We start from the raw sequence: 19,672 nt of genomic DNA, 5'->3' as shown, positions 1-19,672 counted from the left end.
CTGCTTTATAGATCCTTTTCCTGCACGTAGGGTCTCCTGCTTTCAGGAGGAGAGGAACATTTCATTCTTCTAGTGGAACTAAAGGCTTAAATTATGATTTGCTTGAGATATAGTTTTTAGCCAGATCCCCACTACTTTGAAAGAGATTATGGAAATAAGTTTTTTTTTAAGGTTTTATTTATTTATTTGAGGTGGGGAGGGGCAGAAGGAGAGGGAGAAAGAGTCTTAAGCAGACTCCACACTGAGCACAGAGCCCCTCGTGGGACTCAGTCTTACAACCCTGAGAACATGACCTGAGCCAAAACCAAGAGTCAGACACTTAACCAACTGCACCACCCCGGCTCCCCAAATATGTGTTTTAACAAAGCAAAACATTAAATAACCTCACTAAGTGAGTCTTTAGAGGCCTATTTATTTATACTTTAATGTTTCAGTAGTTTTTTTCAGTTTGTCTCACCAAAACAAGAAAATTTGGGGAAAGTAGAATTCTGTAGTTCCAAATTTCCTTAATGATTTAAGAAAGTAGAGGGGCAATGACATTTGCATATATTAGTACGAATGGGGGGATAAAAGCATAATATGACTACATAATATGACTACATGAAAAAACACTTTTGACAGTGTTTCCTAATTACTAACAGTGATGGCTGTGTAGAATTTGGTATTTTTCTCTTAAAATTTGGTATTTTGAGTTTGATCAGGGAAAGGCCCCACCCCCTGCCTGCCGCACTCACTCCCCAGTCCGTCTTAAACTTTCTTTTCCAACTCACTGTGAAGTCTCTCCTACAGCCAGAATGCTTCCTTTCTTGTACACCTTTTTTTTGCATTTCAACTGCAAGTAACTTAGTCTTTTAGAGACACTTAGAGGGATGCCTTGCTCACCTTACTGAGAGGAAATTCATTGTTTTACTTCTCTACCAACTCTGCCCATGCAACTAAGGACATGCATATACATACATAAGTTGACAGTTACTTGGCTGCCATCTATTATATATATATAACCATATATGGCATATATATGTCAACTTTTGAGAGCATTAAAAAATGTATGTGATGTTTTTTAATAAGCAGGAGACAGTTATCCACATTACATTTAAATAAAATGAAATAGTCCCACCATGGCTCTCTTAGAGCAGCTACAATACCTTTGAACTAATTGGGAATCTCAATGGAAAATCTCACAAGAGCGATCATTTTTAGACATTTATTCACCAAAAAGAGATCCAAGGAGACAATATCTTACAAAATGAACAGTGTCAATTTTCCAGGGACAATATACATAATTTCAGGAGCAAAATATGAGTATATATTTAATTATTGCCCCCTTGAAAATGGTTTAACTATAGATCTTGTTCAGGTACTGTTTTCTTCTTAGTGTCTGACATTATCTTGTTGGGAAAAGGGTGTTTGGGCTTGTGAAGAGCGTTTCATGTCTTTAATGTTAAGGGCTGGAAGAATTTCACTAGTTCAATCTCTGCTAACAGCAAATATACAAAAATGCAGTTCAGGGAAGTGTTGCTACTGACTCCAACTTGCCGGCCATAGACATTCTGCATTTTGAACTGATTGAGGAAAGAAGTATGTTAGAAAAGGAGCAGAAAAAGAGCAGAATAATGATTCATGCAGTGGTTGCCAAGAACCTTGCACTTCAATTAAAATATTAAAAATGGGTGTTTTTCTCTTAATAGAAAATAATTACGACTTTCACTTCTAATTTTTAAAATAGTTTATTTATTATTTTTTTTTTAGTAATCTCTACACCTAACGTGGGGCTCAAACTCACAACCCTGAGATTAAGAGTTGCCGGCTCTTCCAACTGAGCCAGCCAGGCGCTCCCACTTCTAATTTTTATTCAAATTTTATTTCACTGAACTTTTCTCTCAACTGCAAAAATTTACTTCATAATAAAGAGTATGGAACTCAAAGTTAAAGAATAAATTGTCAACTTTGCTTCATGTGTGAAAAAAAATCACAGGATTTCATAAGATTTCTTTACATACTCCTCTTCTTCAGTCAACTTACTTCTGCAAGTATGGAAGATTACAGCACAAGCTGCTGTATATAGTTGTGCAGATTGTACAGTCCACAACCTGCACAACCGTATGTGGCAGCTCTGATTGCAGAAGCTGATTTTCCTACATTTCCTGGACTTTGTGTTTACAGACTGATATGAATAGAAACCAATGAAATATATTTCATCAATGGAGAGCCCCAGTTATGTCCTCCACACACGGGCATGTAAGACATTTGCTTTTAGCACAAGAGATAAAAAACAAACAAAAAACCCCAAATATGGCAAGACCAGGCAATTGCATTATTAAAACAATAAATACATAATAAAAGCAAACAGAAAACTCAAAGTCATCATGGAGATGTTTCTTGTGTCATTTAAGACACAGGGTTTTGATAACACTGATGAAGTCATGGCAGTAGTGATTCTTCTCCTTAAGTAGGCCTTTCATCCCTGTTAGGATTGGTATTTCTAAGCATGGCTCCTAACTTCATGCACCTGATTTATCTTAGCATATGGCTGAGCTCACAGATTCCCTTTTTTGATCAAATGCTTGGTTGTCGATACAAGTTTATACCTGAGCAGAATGTTTTTAAAGAGCAAATTAAACAAGATTTTTTTTTAACATTTTATTTATTCATTTGAGAGAGAGAGCACAAGTGGGGGGCAGAGGCAGACGGAGAGGGAGAAGCTGACTCCCTGCTGAGCAGGGAGCCTGATGCAGGGCTTGATCCCAGGACCCCGAGATCATGACCTGAGCAGAAGGCAGATGATTAACCAACTGAGCCACCCAGGCGCCCCTAAACAAGATTTCTTATGGCAATCCAAACTGGCTTTATTATTAACCAAGGAAAATTAGCAGCTTTTATACCTTAATCATTCCACGGATTCTGTAACTAAAAACTGAACAGGGCTGTGTTAAAGTGTTATTGATGGCAACTAATTCCAAATCTGAGAATACAGCATGGAAACATAATCAAGTAACAACATCCTCCGTTATAATCTTCTCTTTTGTGAACAGCTTCAAGAACTGCCTTATGAATGGCTAGAAAAATAGTCATCAACAGGTCAGATTTTGAAGTGTGTACAGATGGTCCCCTAACATTGTCTTAAACTATATCTACTCTTTGGACCATGACACCTTAAAGTCCATTGTTACAGATTGGTTTCGTCTGTTACCAAGAGCTCTTTAAAAATCCAAATGCCCTTTGGAGCCTTGACATCTGTGTTATGAAAATAACACTATTATGAATAAAATGTTTGTGCATCCATTTTGAGCAAAAATTCTCGATGTATTCAAGGGTTTATAGGATCTTGTGATTAAATTAGTTTGGGAAATGATGGAATCAAAGTCAATCCACCTGCACTTTTCAAAGCTCTGAAAGTGCTGGTGTGCATTGGGAATCTTCAGAGAAGAGTCTAATAGGCAGCCCTCCCCCAATGTATCCTACCAAAGAAGGACAGATTTGTGAGACTGATATTTTACCGGACATGTTTAGGGAAGTGTGTTGGCCTTGCCAGGTAAACCCCTTCTAACATCCAAGCAGAAAGAGTGTTAATATGGATACGCGACAAATGGAGTTCTTAAGGATACCATGGGAAGAATAAGAGAACTAACAACTCAACTCCCTTTTGCTTTTTCCTGTGGCCCTCTCCTGGCTGCTGAGGGGTGCCTGACAGTGATCTTCACTTAAGAAGACCAAGTGAATTCAGGGTACAGTGCAGGGGAAAGGACACGTCAAGTGGACATCTGCAGCCAGCTGTGATTCTGACTTGAGGGGAGAATGTTACTCTACTTACACTCTTTTCCCCCCAATGGATGTAAAGGTAAATCTGGAAGGTCTTAGAGATTACTTCTTTTTGGGGGACTTACAGGGTTCCTGAGGCTCAAGGGCAGATCCTGGCTCCATGAGGCTTGAAAGTTACCCAATTTGTAGGTAGAGAGAACTTGTTAATAGAAAGAATACAAAATTAGGAACAAAAGTGGCTATTTAACATGAGGAAAAGAATCACAACAAATTAGATTTTTTAAACTGACAAATACCACGAATATCACAAAATCTAGGGAAAACAACACAAATTTGATGAACTGCCTGACATACTTCTATTTTTAAAGTATAATTTTTTGCTGCATGCTTGTTGTTTGCCTCTTCGTAGGAAGGTTTCAAAGATTTTACGTAGACTAGAAAGATAATCCAGGCTTTCCTCTAGCAAGCTTGAAATTTGTTATTTAAAATTTCGAGAAGTTTCTTTCAGCATCATAACGTATCAGAAATGTCAGGTAAAATTTTAGGATTATTGTCAAATTTTAGGAACTTTTACCTAGTTTATTTCATGTATGAGATTTCAGAGCATTTCAGATGTTCTTGTCAGTGACTAATTGACTACTCTTTGAGTTGAAGACGCTCACTGAATAGTTTGTCACCAATGCCCTGTTGTAGTGGCTTGTCAACAAGCTTGATGTTGAGTCCTGTACCTTCGCATCATGGTGCCAGGTGAATTAGCATAGCGGGCAGCAAGAGTATTCCTGGAAACAATTCCTGCGCTGGCAATAACTCAACTATATACAGAACCTCCTTAATGTGTGAACCTCCTTAATATATCCCATTCAATTCAAACTGAATGTGTCCTCCATTTAGCTTTGACTTAGCCTGATTCCCCAAATACCCATGGCCATTCCAACAACACTCACCTGTCCTGAGGGTGGGAAGGTCAGCGTGGCAAGAGCAATGATATGAATTAATTGCCATTAAAATACCTTAATCGTGCAAATTTTACAAAAATATATCACCTTGTGAACACATGTCCAGGATTTCTCCCAGGGCCTTCAAGGGGTCCATATGAGTGAGGGAAGCTGACGTGTAAGCTTCATTTCAGCATCAGGGGAAATTTACCCATGAGGTTCACACCCTTCCAAAACCAAGTGTCTCTGAGTTGGATCTTCAATACTGTATTAACTTGAACAGTCTGGTATACATGTATCCTACAGAAACCAAGAGTAAGGCAATGGGCCAGCAAAACAGTACCTTTCACAGCTTTCCTTACAGCTTGGGGTGGCCAGGTGAGACCAGTTCTGGTCAAGGAGACATGAGCGAAAAGTCACTGAATAGAGGTTTCTGAAAAATCTCTTCCAAGTTTTAGCTAGCACATACCTTTTGCCCTTTGCCACTTTGTTGCTGCTTGGAATTCAGGTGCAATGCCAGACATGGAGCAGTCATCTTGTGACCACAAAATAACAGGAGGGCAAAACACTGTATGCTAAGATAGAGATGCAGAAAGATAGAAGGGAAGGCTTCTAGCCTGATGTCACTGTCTACCCTCACACTCCTTGTTACATGAAGAGAACATTGTGATGTTTTTCTGATATTTGCTGCTGAATACAATTGCAAATTGAAACACTTCCCATGGTAGTGATTTTGAATTAAGGATCCAGGAGACAGAATTTCTTTCGCAACCCTCCGTGGGACTTGGAACATTTAAAAAATTTGTTAGCTTATGCAATGAATAATGCGCATTGTTTTCACAAGTCTTTCCCATATTTCTCATTGACATTTTAAAATCAAGAAATATTTGAAGTCTTAAAATTATGATACTGTCAATGTTTGAGTTGTTTTTTTAAATTTTATTTAAATTCTCTTACTTTGGTCTGGTTGCATAGAAATTTTGCATGGGATATGGTATTGATTTAAGGTGGTTTTCATGGGCCATGTTTGACATGTATCTCATATATCTTTATTTTGTCCTTTTATAAAATGGAAATAATTACTGGTTCTTATTAAACACAAATGATGTAAATGTATTGTCATTTCTCTGTATGCCACTGATAGGTATTAAACATTACTCCTATGAGATATTTTGCTTGGTTCCTAATGTGCATATTAGGATCCTGTAAAATAAGGGTTTAAGTGTGTTCAGGATTATTGGTTAAGCTAATGGCCTTCGGACTTTTCAGGGTAACACTTGAGAATTGATCTTATTTTTGCCTAGAGCCTATCAGGTATTCTTCACCCAGGGCAGACTTGAGGGGTTAAATGAATTTCATTTGACCTTCGTACCAGGCTGAAGGGCTCCTTGTAACTCAGCCATATCTGTTTTTATATTTCATGTCATGCGTGTACGTTCCTTGCCCCTCCCATGACTTTGCAATTCAGTCCAGAGTTTACAATCTGTCACACAGTTGTCCCACAACATGAAGTTTCCTTTTGTTGTAGAATACACTATTCTATTCTTTTATTTATTTTATTAAATCTCTTGGGATGCCTGGGTGGCTCAGTTGGTTAAGTGTCTGCCTTCAACTCAGGTCATGATCTCAGGGTCCTGGAATCGAGCCTCACGTCTGGCTCTTTGCTCAGAGGGGAGCCTGCTTCTCCTTCTCCCTCTGCTGCTCCCCCTGCTCAGGCTCTCTCTCTCAAATAAATAAATAATATTAAAAAAACTCTACTTATGGTAAATTACTTATTAATTCATTCATTTATTCAACAATGTTTAATGAGTGCCACAATATAATGGATACGGTTCTAGGCATTGGGAATGCAGTACAAATAAAGCTGACAAGGATCTTGCTCTTATGAAGTTGACATTCTAGCAAAAGTGGACAATAAACAATGCTGTTTTACAGCTAGGAATGGAGCTAGGGTATGGTGGAAACTGGTTTCCTAAAAATCATGATCAGAGTAACCCAGAATCCAGCAGCCCAGAAAATATCTCCCACTTGACTGAAATGGTCTTGTGCCCCTTTCTCCTTAAAATTTTCTCTTGCCCTTCAATTTATGGCACTGCCACAACTGTAAGTGCTCATTAATAGGTTAGAGTCATGAATAGACTTAGGAAGGACTTGTCAAATATTATAGACTTTTAATGGGTTTGAATTATAGAATGTTAAAATTGGAAAGGAATTTAGAGATAATGTGGAAACCATATTATCTGGGATCCTCCTTGATTATCAGTGTAAACAATTAGACCCTGGACCCTGATTGAATAGAATATCAGGTATACATATCCCAGGCCAGGATGTCTTTCCTACGTGGTGCCAAACTGGGGAAGTTTCTGGAGGTGGATGCCAAAATATGAAGGAGACTCCTTGAGATGGGTGGATTGATGGAAGAAAATACTAAAGATGATTTATTTATTTATTTATTGTTATTTCTATCAGAACTAACCTTACCTGGACCAAAAAAAAAAAAAAAAAAAAAGAAAAGAAAAGAAAAAAGGAAAAGAAATATCTGGATTTAATGACTTTATTCTCTTAGCATTCATTCACCTTTGGTCAATTCTATAATACAGAAGTGTGGAAGTAACTATGAATGGTGATTACAAAGTAATCTGATTATTTAAGCCCAATAACCTACACATTATGACAAGGTGTTCATGCCTCCCATTACTTTGCGGTTTCAGTTCAGAGTGACTTTTAGTGCTGGGTTTCTCCTAGCCAATGGAAAGTCAAAGATAAATGAAGTCAGCTTCTTTATGAGGTCGCCATGGGCATTTTGGGCAGGATAATTCTTTGCTGTACTAGACTGTCCCACTCAATGTAGGATATTCAGGACCTCTGGCTTCTAGAGACTAAATGAAAGGGGTGCCTCCCTCCCATCATTATGACAATCAAAAATTTCCCCAAATACCCCTACAAGGGGGTTGGGGGTGTGGAGACTGCATTGTCCTCCTGATTGAAAACCACTGGTAATGGGAAAAAATATATTTAACACATCACTACCATACGACATAACATGTGCTTGGCTAAATGTTTGTGTTCATTGATATGGGAGCACAGAGGAGGGGCGCCTAACCAAATCTGGTGGTTCTCACAGGCATTTAAATAAGGGTTATTCCTATCAAAATAATCCAATAATACCATTCCTATTCAAAATATTTTAGAAATTCTTTTCTGGATTACTTTTAGAGCCTGAGTCATGTTCTTCTGAATTTGTTCAACGTAGGAAACTTTCTTCCTTTGGAAACATCCCAAAGTTGCTTGTAGCCAAGTCTTGTGAATAAAGACGAGTGAACAAGCTGGACAATATTATTTTTAGGTAAAAACAGTTTCACAGAACATAAAATTATGAGCTGACACTTAGTGGTTATTGAATTATGAAAACCACTTAGCCCAGGTTTTAATAAGAGGTACCACTTATTTCATTATTTTTCATATTTGTATTATTATTACAAGATTGTTAGCACTCTATTAAGCACTGTGGTTACATAAACAAAAGACAGTTTCTGCCTTTAAGGAGATCGCTATCTAGTGAGGGAGGTAAACAAGTAAATCAACAATTGCAGTTGCAAAATGGATAAGTGCAAGAGATATATTTGTGCTGCTATGGGAGTGCAAAGGAGGGGCACCAGCTCAGTCTAACAGTAAGGAATGCAGAAAGTTTGCCGAGGGAATTTGATGCTCTCTCTGAGTTTTGAATGTACAGTGCTGATTGGCTCAGAGGAGGAATGGAAGGCATTCCAGGTAGCGGCAGCAACATATCCAAGGATACAATGGGTTGAAAGTGTGGTTCACTCTGTGAACTTCAAGTTCTTTGATGTCTGAAGCAAAGGGGCAGGAGATGACACTGGCGAGACAGGCAGCATCCTTCATCATACCATTTTTATGCACCTTAGCAAGAAATTTGGACTTTGTATTGAAGATGAAGGATGGCCATGAAGGCCTTAAAGGGTAGAAATCTGATGATACCTTTATTTTAAATCATGCTAGTAATATAGTAGAAAATGATCTGGGGGAGGGTAAAATCGGAGACAGAAAGTCGTTAATATGTGAGGAAAGAGAGAAATGATGAGATATTAAATAAAGAGGTAGGAATGGGGATTAAAAGGCACCTGGGTGGCTCAGTCAGTTAAGCATCTGACTCTTGATCTCAGCTCTGGTCTTGATCTCAGGGTCGTGAGTTCAAGTTTGGCGCTGGGCTCCATGCCCAGCATGGAGCCCATTTTTAAAAAAAGAAGAGCAAGGATTAAAGACATTAAAAAAATTATAAAGTAACAGTAATCAAAACAATATGGTTCTTGATCAGGAAAAGAGATCCGTTCTGACCAGTGAATCAGAATAGAGAGTTCAGAAACCAACAGGTGCATGGGAATTATTTATGCAGTATATATGGCATTTTAATTTAGTAGAACAGGATGGAATATTTGATAAAAGATGTTGGCTAGGGGGCATATTAATTCTGATTAATAAGTTACCAAAAACCTGGTGCCTTAAACAATACGTATTCATTATCTTACAGTTGTCTAGGTCAGAAGTCTGACACAGGTGTCAGTGGGCTAAAATCGAGGTGTCAGCAAGATGGCATTCCTTTCTGGAAGGCTATAGGTAAGCATCTATTTCCTTGCCTTTTCAAGTTCTAGATGCCACCCTTATTCCTTGGTTCTGGGCCTCCTCTTCTATCACTGAAGCTAACAGCATTGCATTTCTCTAACCATTCTACAGTCATGTTTCCTTCTGACCACAGCCATGTATAATTCTCCATTTTTAAGGATTCGTGTTATTAGATTGGGCCCACCCACATAATCCAGGATAATCTCCTAATTTCAAATTCCATAACCTTAATCACATCTGTAAAATCTCTTTTGCCCTGTGAGGTAACGTTTTTAAGTTCTGGGGTTAGGGTGTCAACATCTCTTCTGGGCCATTATTCTGCCTATCACAGGGGAAAAAAAACATGCCAGTTTAGATCCCTACCTCACACCATAAACAAAGAATAAATTATTTATGGATTAAAGATCTAAACATAAAAACAAAGTTACCAAAGTATTAGAAGAAAACATAGGAGGATATCTTTAAACAAGAAAACCTTCTTGGGTAGGATAAGAAACTCAGTGGTCATAAATAAATTTATGGGGCAGACTTGACTCAATAAATATTTAAAACATCTGTACAATAAAAGTCACCACAAAAAGCTACAAAGTTAAGAGACAAGGATCAGACTAGAAAAAAATACTTGCAACGTATACAACAGGCAAAGATAATATCCATAGTATGTAAAGATCATTTCCAAACCAATAAGGAAAAAACCCAACCTGATAGAAAAATGGGCAAAGAGTAAAACAGATGATTTAAAGAAGAAATAAAAGTAATCAATAAACAAGTAAGGGGGAAAAATTAAATTTCTTTAGTTATTAGCTAATATTATTTAGGAATTTCTATATATGTGCTAAATCTTTAAAGAAAGCAAGGAATGATGAAATGTATTCAGGGTAATGTTTCCTGGGGTAAGGTAGAGAGGAGCATACTGGGAACTTTAACATTATTGATATTCTATTTCTCAAAATGAGTGGTAAATTCATAGACACTCATTTTTATTTTTAATGTCATAATTTATATATATTTTAAACCTATTTTTGTGTGTGTATGTATCCAATGATTTATGATTTAAAAAATGGAAAAACAGGGTTTGGGGGCTTTGTATTTTTTTTTACTTTTTATTTTGAAACAACTTATTTGAAACAATTTCAAACTTACAGAAAAGTTGCAAGAATTGTGCAAAGAACTCCCGTATATCTTTTTTTCAGAGACCCAATTCAAGTTTGGCAATTGTCCCAATAATATTCTTTATAGCAAAGGATCCACTCCAGGCTTATGTGTTTGTGATATTAGGATTTATAATAAGAAATACCTATTTGATCTTCATCCTGATTTTTGATATGGAGATCCTAAAACCCTTGGAATGTCCTAAGTCATAAGAGCGATAAAGGTGTCTTGATATTCATTACAAACCCGTTTCAACCCTAGGTGACTTGGAAAGCCCCTAAGGATGGGGACTGGTTGCCAGGGGAACCAAACATATAGTTCGGAGGTTGGAAATTTCAGTCCCACCTTTCTGACCTCTTTTTAGGAGAGGGGCTAGAGGTTGAATTGATTGCCAATGTGGCCAATGATTTCATCAGTCATGCCTATGCAATGAAGCCTCCATAAAAACTCAGGATGGAGTTCAGTTGGTGAACACATAGAGATGAGGAAAGAGTGGCACTCCTAGGGAGCATAGAAGCTTCTTGCCCCTTACCTCATACCTTGCATGTGTCTCTCTTCCGTGTGGCTGTTATCCTTTTATAATACACCAGTAAATGGGCACCTGGGTGGCTCAGTTGGTTAACCGTCTGCCTTCAGCTCAGGTCATGATCCCAGGGTCCTGGGATCGAGCCCCACATTAGGCTTCTTGCTCGGCGGGGACCCTGCTTCTCCCTCTGCCTGCTGCTCCCCCTGCTTGTGCTTGCTCTCTTTCTCTCTCAAATAAATAAATAGAATCTTAAAAAAAAAAAAAAACACTAGTAAACATAAGTAAATGTTCCTCTGAGTTCTGTGAGCTGCTCTAGTAAAGTAATCAAACCTAAGGAAGAGGTTGTGGGAACCTCTGATTTATAGTCAGTTGGTCAGAAGTACAGGTAACAACCGGGACTTGTGATTGGCCTCTGAATGGAGAGAGGCAGTCTTGTCAGACTGAGCCCTTAACTTGTGGGGTCTGACACTATCTCCACATTGGAACTGAGGTAGTTGCTTCATGGTGTTAAAAAAACATATATTGTAGTGCTGTACCCTGTGGTCACATCTCTTTAGTCTCCTTCACTCTGAAAGAGTTCTTCAGTCTTTCCTTAATTCCATGACTTTGACATTTTTTAAGACTACAGGCCAATAAATTTGTAAAATATCTCTCAACATAGGTTTATTTGAAGTTTCCTTATAATCAGACCCAGATCATCGTGGAACATCATAGAAGTGAAGTTGGATTTTTCTTATTGAATCCCAATAGGTAGCCCACAATGTCAATTTGTCCCATTTCTGATGACATTAATTTGATCAGTTGCTTAAGATGGTACCTGCCAGGTTTCTCGAGAAAAAAATTACTCCTCCACCCTTTTATAATTACTATTCGAGGGAGGCACTTTGAGACTGTGTAAAATGTCCCTCATTCCGCTTTCACCCTTTTGTAATAGCATCCATTGATGCCTCTTGCCTGAGTTGTTACTATGCTAATTGCCAAAAAGTGATTTTTTTCTAATTCCATCATTTCTTCTACATTTATTATTACAAAGAGTGAAATGTCCCCAGAGATATCGATGACTGACATTAATTTTTGATAGTCTGGTGATTTTTTTTTTCTCCAGACATTCAGGTATATAAGGGAGAAACCAATGGTTGGATTGATCCAGAATGGGTTCAGCAAATAACTGTTCAAAAAAATAATGAAGTTAATTGCCTTGGCAAGAGTGGGTTTGAAGGGATAGATTGTGGGGCCTGGCTGGACAAGGTAGGAAATGAAACCAGAGACAGCCGACTGATTAGGAAGAAATGGCAAGAGTTGAAGACCCAGAACCTTGAAGTTAACCATGTTGTTAACATGGTGGAAGAGCAGCTCTGAAGACATACAAAAACTTCAGAGCACTTGGGTTCATACGTTGGCTCAGTTTTCAACCTTGGATTTCTCAAATGCTCATTAATGCTTCAGAGTCTTTATATTTACACCTCATTGCTTAAGCACACAGAATGATTCATACTAATTGAAGTCAAGAAACAAATCAACATTGCCTTCACTTGTGAATCTGGCAATTTGGGGGTCTTGGTGATGTTATAGTTTTATACCACCAACTTTGATGTTTTATTTCCAGTTCGTAAAAGAAACACCACATTTTGTTTCAGCTACTATTTTCCTTAATGAGACAGTAAGTCTTCTTTTTTTTTTTTTTTTTTTTTTTTTGAGACAGTAAGTCTTCTGGTTGAAAGATCAGAACAAATGGCAGACCTTTACTGTTTTTGTTTACAACCCAAACAAATACTTTCCTTGTGCTCAAGGTTTCTTACAAAATGAATCTGTTCCTTGGTCTAAATATAACTCCTCAATCCTCATTATCAGAGTTAATCATCTCTGAACTTTTCAACATTTTCATTAGGCCTATAGTTTTATATCTCATGAAGGGCATCTTCTCTAACTTTGGACTTTCTGTTAAAGTCAAAAATACTTCTTCTCAGCATTGTTTTCATATCCACATATTCTTTCTAACATGTCAAGTGACTCACTTGCAGAATTTACATGACTGAAAATTTGGTTTCAAGTCTTTGTCTAAATAACAGTCACTCATTTTTAAGCCACTGTAGAACAGCCTTGTGTGCTACTGAAGCAACAAGTTAAGACATGTTGCAATCTTCGCAGCCCAGACAGTTCCTCCTCTGTTTCCAGGAGTCATAGGAGAAAACAAGCGTCTCCTTAGTTTGCAGCACTACTGTGTTACTAGTCTGTGATTTCAACGATCTATACTCAAGAAGAAAGATATTAGTATGGATACAACGGGGCTATGTTGGGGCTTTTTCTCTCATTGGCTCAGCATTTTAATTTCTATGACAAATACCACTTACTAATACATTGGGGCCTGGAAGGTAGATGTGTTCCCCTGCCTTCTCAGATGACTGTTCTTTAATGGTTCCTTGAAAAATTCCTCATTTCTTGGGGCGCCTGGGTGGCTCAGTTGATTAAGTGTCTGCCTTTGGCTTGGGCCATGATCTCAGGGTCCTGGGATCAAGCCCCATGTTGGGCTTTCTGCTCAGCAGGGAATCTGCTTTTCCTTCTCCCTCTGCCTGCCACACTCTCTGCTTGTGCTTTCTCTCTCTCTCTGACAAAGAAATAAATAAAATCTTAAAAAAAAATTCCTTAATTTGTGAATAATGAAACTGATGTGTAGAAAAACACTGTCAGCTTGATTGTCAAACCAAAAACTACTTCATCTTCTCCTCCTTCTTTTGTCATAAAAGAATGGAAGGAGCTAGCTGCTTAAATGTCAGACTCATAGCAACAGAGCCAGGCCAGGTTTCAAAGCTTCTGAAAGATGTCTAGAGGACAAGTTGGGGGCAGTGGAGGAATCCACACCTCTCTAACCTTTTCTTCCTCTTAGCTAGGATTCCAACTCATATCTGTCTGATTCTCTTAACTGCTAGATTATGAAAAATTAGGTCTTTGAAATGAGAGCGAGAAAGAAAAAAAATGTTATCATGTATATTCATTTGGTTTGGGAATAAAAGGGTGCCCTATAATTTAGAACAAGAGACAGGGATGACTCATTACAACTATGAAGGTTATTAAGGAAATGAATAAATCGGTCACACGACTACAACTGTGCTTGTCATCACAGTATCATTGCCAATTTCACTATACAGTTGGTAATTCCTATTCCATATCTTCTTACATGGTATATAAGACCCATTCCGGTATAACAATAAATATTAGAATAATCTTCAAATCCATCTTTAGATGAGGCTATAAAAAGCTGTAACTAGAGCAGGGGCAAGCTACCTCAGAACCTTGGAAAGCGCCATTCAGTATTACAGCACTGAAAATCCACTGAATGATCCAATGCAATAAAAAGTACATATAAAATTTGATAGTCATCAGTGTAAAAGTCCATAATACTTGAAAATTAAGACTGTTTTGATAATGTTTAGTTAAATTGATACCCCAAGCCGGGAAAGTGGTACAAAACTTAAACCCACCTTATATTTCTTTAGTTTAATAAGTCTATAAATGTTTAACAAAACGAATAAAAGCAATATACATTACAGCAGCTTGGTTTGACTCCATTTAGATAAGTAAGAGCTAAGGTTTCTCAATAGTTTTCCCTTTTGCTGACTGATTTTCAATCCATTTCTGCTAATGATTTGCTTAAATATGTCTTGGTTACTTTGTCAGCCTTGGAGTTCTCTTTTACCATTGTTTTGCCTGTTCTAGAGCTTTTGTTACCACTGTCGTCACAAAGTTTGTCTGCACCCAAGCCTTCTCTGATGTTTCTTCTTTAAGGAAGAAGAAAGACAGTCAGGAAGTAGGACAGGGTGAGAGCACACACCCCCTTCAGCTCCTGTCTGTAATCAAAAGCTCCATGCCATTCCATCCAGAAATTAAGAAGCATAGTCTTTGGAAATGGAAAAAAATGAAAGTCAGTGTGCAGAGCAGTTGAGAGCATGAACCCTGGCCTCAAGCAGACCTGGGTTCCTATTCTGGTTTCTTCCTTTAATCCCTATGTGACTTTAGACAAATTTCTTAATCCCTCCAAGCCTCAGCTTTCTCACGTGTAAAATGAGGATTACAGCAGTACTTATATCATAGAGTTTATTGTTAGGATCAAATTAGATAATGCCTGTAAATACTATGTGATGCCCAGAATATGGTAAGCATTAAAAAAATGCTAGCTAATAAAACACTGGTGCTATTAATATAAAAATGTTTTTTAAAGAATTTATTTATTTATTTATTTATTTGAGAGAGAGAGCATGAATGGGGATGGGGTAGAGGGAGAGGAGAAGCGGACTTCCCTCTGAGCGGGGAGCCCGATGTGGGGCTCAATCCCAGGACCCCGAGATCATGACCCAGGACCCCAAGATCATGACCTGAGCCGAAGGCAGATGCTTAACTCACTGAGCCACCCAGTCACCCCTATAAATATTTTTGTTTGAAAAATGCACTATACCCTTGGGAGGAGATGCTCCCATACGCTTTTGGGGGCCTAATTCAGAAATGACATGGAGCCTAAGAATTGCTGTACTTGCATCACTTTATTAGTTGAGAAGAGAAAGGTTTTGGACAAAGCTTTCTCTGGTATCTTTGACACTTCTTTTTCTTTGATGACCAGTTCTGTTTCAAATTTTATTTCTCTTTCCAGTGACTCTCCCTCGACCCTCAAGACCACCTAGGGTTCTGCATGCCAAGGGATCCCACAACAGTGTTTGAGCCACAACCTAGGGTTTTTTGTCCCCTTTGCACCAATGAAAATCTCCTATTTCTATGGTGCCTTCCTTCTATGTATATGGTAACCAGGATATAATTTTTTGGGCCCAGGTATACTAACATTCATTCTTTTTTTTTTTAATAATAATTTTTTATTATGTTATGTTAGTCACCATACAGTACATCCCCGGTTTCCGATATAAAGTTCGATGATTCATTAGTTGCGTATAACACCCAGTGCACCATGCAATATGTGTCCTCCTTACTACCCATCACCAGTCTATCCCATTCCCCCACCTCCCTCCCCTCTGAGGCCCTCAGTTTGTTTCTCATAGTCCATAGTCTCTCATTGTTTCATTCAGAAGGGGGAATGAAACATTCATTCTAATTATTTATATGCTTATTCAGTGCTCCCAGCCCATTGCATTATTTACTGAGTGCCTACCACCATATTTCACTGAGTCTAAAATACATTGACTGTTGGTGGGGATGGGGGAATTGGATGAAGGGGGTCAAAAGGTACAAACTTTGAATTATAAGATGAATAAGTACTGGAGATGTGAAATGCAACATGATGACCACGGTAACACTGCTGTATCATATAGATGAAAGTTGCTAAGAGAGTAGATCCTAAAAGTTCTCATCTCAAGAAAAAACTTTTTTTTCCCTTTTCTTTCTTTTTTTTTTCTTTCTGTCTTTTTAGTAAGTATATGAAGTGATAGTTAACTAAGCTTATCGTGGTAATCATTTCACACTATATGTAAGTCACTATGCTGTATACCCTAAGCTTCTACAGTGCTATATGTCAATTACATCTCAATAAAATTGAAAGGAAAGAAAGTAAAATACATTGGCTATAACATTCACTTTTATTTTATATCATACAAACAAAGAAAGAAGCCCTGCTAATTTCTCTTTGTCACACCATTAATTGTCAGAGGCATCCCAATTTCAGACATGTTAAAGGTTAAAAACAGGTGCTGGGAAACCAGATGTGAACAAATAAAAGTTGGCCCTCGGGTAGTTTGCATTCTAGACTGAAAAACACAGAGTATTAACAAAGAAAGGATACACATATGTAATGTAATATCAGGTGGTGATGAAGGGCTAGGGAGTAAAATAAAGCGGGCGCCTGGGTGGCTCAGTTGGTCAAGCATCGGACTCTTGGTTTTGGCTCAGGTCCTGACTGGGCTCCCTGCTCAGCAGGGAGTCTGCTTTCCCTCTCCCACTCCTTCTGCCTCTTCCCCCCTCCCCCACCGCATACTCTCTCTTTCCCACTAAAATAAATATTTTAAAAAATAAAGAAAAATAAAGCTAGTCAGAGGGAGAACTATACTATAGATGGAGTGGTTGAAGCGGGCTTCTCTGAGAAAGAGGCATTTGCGCATAAACCTGAATGAAGTGAGGAAACAGGCCATGTCAAGGTCTGGTGGAAGAGCTTTCTAGGCAGAGGAAACAAAGTGCAAAGTCCTGAGGTGGGGGGTGCCTGGCTGGCTCAGTCAGTAGAGCATGTGACTCTTGGATCTCCAGGCGGTGAGTGTGAGCCCCACGTTGGGGGAGGAGTTTGCAGTAAAAGAAAAAGGCCCTGAGCTGGGCGTGTGCTAGGTCTCTTTGAGGAAGAATTTTAAGAAGGCCAATGTGGTGAAGCAGAGCACACAAGGCATAGAGGATCAGAAGGAGGGCTGGACATGTAGACAGGGACTGGGTCATTTGTGGACTAATGATTTGAATGGTTATGGATTTTCTTTGAAGCATGAAGATAGCTACTGAAGGGTTTTAAGCAAGAGAATGATATGATCAACTTTATATCTGTTCAAGATCTCTATGGCCACTGTGTGGGAACGGACGGTAGAAATCCAGGAGCGGAAGCAGGGATCCCGATTACCAATAGGAGATAATGATAGCCTAGGCTAGGGCAGTAGCCTTGGAGAAAAGGAGAAATGGTAAAATTTGGAGCACTGTTCTAGTGCACAGCAGATCAGGACTGAATTGTATGGATGTGGAAAGTGAAGAGAGTGTGGGATCAAAAATAATCCCCAGGGTTTTGGTGTGAACAACTACTAAATGGTGGGACCACTTACAGAATGGGAAGACTGGGGAAAGAGTGGGTTTGGGGGCAAAAATCAAGAGTTTGGTTTTGGATATGCTAGTTCTTAGATAGGCCAAGGGAAGCTTTTATGAACCAGTTGGATATTCGAGGTTGAAGCTGAAAGAGAGGTCGGGGCTGGGGACATGTATTTTGAACTACTCTGCATGGGGAGGGTATTTAAAACCGCTCAATGTGATCCTTAATACTGGTTCCACATTAGAATCACTCAGAGAGCTTTAAAACTTCTGAAATCCTGGCTCTGCCCACAGAGGCTCTGACTCAAAAAGGGCCTGGATTTGAGATGTCTTAAAAAGCTTCTCCAGTGATTCAAATGTGTAGCCAGGCTTGAGAGCCGGGACCAAAGGAAATGAAGTAGCCGGTGGTAGGAAGAGAAGGGGTGAGACAGGAAGAGAAAGGGATCAAGGGACTAAGCCTTGGTGGGCTCCAACATTTAGTGGCTCAGAAGAGGAGGCAGGGAGTCTGGAAACCGGACTGATCAAATGAAGCCCTCAAGGTAGGAGGGAAATGAAGATTGTGCCCTAGAGGTCAAAATAAGACAGAAGTGCAAGGTGGAGAGAGTAATCAGCTGAGTCAAATCCTGCTAGAACTAGTAAGATAAGGACTGAGCGTTAACTGTTAATTAGGCGTGATGTTTGTGTTGCAAACAGAACAGGAGATAATAAATGCTCTTCCAGTCTTTCTTCATTGTATATATACATATTAGGCAAAATTGGGAGCCATAAGATGTTTGCTCAATCAAAGAAAATTAAAAAATAATTAAAGATGGTAATGGTAAAGGTGATATAATATTACTGAAAATTGTATTCTAAATCTTTTTTTTTTTTTAAGATGGTGAATCTAAATGAATAGGTAGTTTGGGCACTTGAGAAAAAGCAAAAAACTATCACTCATACTCTACTGTACTAGCACAACCACCATTATTTACTCAGTCATTCACTTTCATTTAGTGAATTCTGACACTGCTGACGACTCTGTGCTGGGGACATAAAAATAAACACAGCACAAATCCTTACCCTTGAGTAATTCAGGGGCTGGTGGAGGAGATGAACACATTAAAAAAACATTATAAAACAAAGCGGTAAGTGATGTGATAACGGTTATATGCAGTACATTGAGGGAGCAGAGAAGCTAGAGAACTTAACGTTGGGTGTTAAACGATAATTATGAAGGGGACCTTGGCAAACTAGAAAATTGCTCATGTTTTAATTTTAGTGAGAAAAACAAGATGGAAAGTTGGGTGTACCCTGTAATTCTAACCCTGTAAAAATGTGATCCCTGAAGATTTCCCAGTCAAGGAAAGGCTTGAATTGAGTCTTAGACGATGGGCTGGCAAATAAGGGCAGGAAAAAGGGGGAGGGAGACAAAAGAGAGTTCTGAGCTGGAAAAAGGCAAGAGAAGTGAAGCACAGTGTAGAGCCTGTTTGGCTACTGTAATAGCTTTGGTGTGACGAGTGTGGGCTTCCTATGAAGGAGTAACCAGGCATAAAACTGGAAAGACAGGCAGGTGATAACAAGATTAAAAAAGATAAAAAGAATCACATAAACTATGTTAGAGAGCTTGAACTTTATCCAATCACTTATGAGTAGACACAGAAAAATTTTAAAGTGGAAAAGCATGCTCAGAGTTGGTCATATTACAAATATAACCATAGCAGCTGGACTGACAGGGGCTGAAACTGAAGGTGGGAACACTAGTTAGAAAGCTTTGCAATAATCTAGGTGGGAAATGATAAAGGCAGTGGCAGAAGGATGGATGAATGGATGGGATGAATTCAAAGGGCTCTTGAGGAGACAGTGTGGACTTAGGGAATGGTAAAGGTATAAGGAATGGGGGGAAAAAAGAATG

Source organism: Ursus americanus, chromosome 1, assembly GCF_024610735.1.
Source record: "Ursus americanus isolate L20-20 chromosome 1, mUrsAme1.1.p, whole genome shotgun sequence".
Taxonomy (NCBI): Eukaryota; Metazoa; Chordata; class Mammalia; order Carnivora; family Ursidae; genus Ursus; species Ursus americanus.
This window is presented reverse-complemented; position numbering follows the sequence as displayed.